Source organism: Odontomachus brunneus, unplaced genomic scaffold (assembly GCF_010583005.1).
Source record: "Odontomachus brunneus isolate Ranch 3 - 2012 unplaced genomic scaffold, Obru_v1 Obru_scaffold_203, whole genome shotgun sequence".
Classification (NCBI taxonomy): Eukaryota; Metazoa; Arthropoda; class Insecta; order Hymenoptera; family Formicidae; genus Odontomachus; species Odontomachus brunneus.
The window spans coordinates 487,740-489,283 of NW_022639653.1; positions in this window are offsets into that span (position 1 = coordinate 487,740).

Genomic DNA, 1,544 nt, shown 5'->3' on the forward strand with positions numbered 1-1,544 from the left:
ATATCGATATTTCGTGAATATGTCCATAAACATAGTTCACGTAAATTACGTGATTTGATGTGGATGCAACGTATCTGTTTTTGTCGGAATATGGTGAACGTGAAATCTACGTTGATATTTCAAAGATGAAATACCTCGATTTATCGAGGACAAAAGAATACTGTATCTATATCGATATTTCGTAGATAAAAGTCCATCCACGTGTTCCACGTAAATTACGTGGATTCGACGTGGATATAACGTACCTGTTTTTGTCGGGATTTTTGATACCTCTGATATACCTTTAATAACATTTTATCTAAAATGCATAAAGTTTCGGTGTTCTTCAGAGCAAAAGAGGAAAAAATTTATTAGATACTTTCACATTAGATATTTTCTCTTTCTCTTTCATTTTCACCAAAGATAGAATGTGATTTTTAAAATAAAAATTTCAGTTCATTTATGAATTGTATTGGAATGTTTCGGATACATGCTGAATCTATTAAAATCCAAGCAGAAAGCATTTAAATGAATGCGCTCGTAATCACCGAAATTGCACATGCTGTACAAAAAAATGGCAAATACTGCTGCTATACAAGCTATTAATGACAATAAACGGATTGAAATATTTGAGAAACTTACAGTTGTTTTAGAAAACTTGTTACGAACGCATCTTAAGAATTAGCTTAATATTAAGTTCAATAATTCGATTACTCTATAATGTAATAACATATAGTTAATTATTTGATGTAATTAATAACGTTATCGTTTAACTATTATTGCATTTTAATATACTGTTACTTTCTTTCAGGCTGCTTTATGAAATAAGCAGTTCCTGAAGAATTTGACAAGACATTGCGACTGCGAGTATTGTCCTGTCTATTAGCGTGTTCGACTGGCCCTGGGTTATCGCTCCGAGAGCGATTAATAAAGTCATAAGTCTCTAGCCAATCATAAAACTTATAAGTACTTGTTTGACCAATAAACGTGGGCTGAATAACTTAAAGTGAGTTAACCATGAACCTATAATATATGGACTGAACATAGACAAAGAAACCGTGTCCGCGTCAGAATTATGTGAGATAGAAAATGGGTAACACATCTTGATACACACGTACACAAAACCAGTTTATTGGTCGCATATTATCTAAAATATCTTGTAAGATAATATACAACCAATAAACTGATTTTGTGGAATACACAAAATGTAACTGGAAAGCACCCAATATATATAGCGTGGTGATATTTACAATTATAAATGAAAAAAACATCAAAATGCCGAGCAGTTGTTGTATTCCGAAATATAAAAACATTACAAAAGATAATTTTCATTTATTCAGGTAAGTTGAAAGTATTTACACGTAATAAATATGAGAGTTTTGTAATATTTGAAGCTTGTTTCAATTAAAATTTCTAAATATTTCAGATTTCGTATGAATCAACCAAACATTTAAAAAATATGGGTCGATGTTATCAGAAAAAACTTTACACAAAAGAAGCCATTTAGCTGTAGTGCTCACTTCGTAACAACAGATTTTATAGATAGATCTAACGCAAGCGGTGTG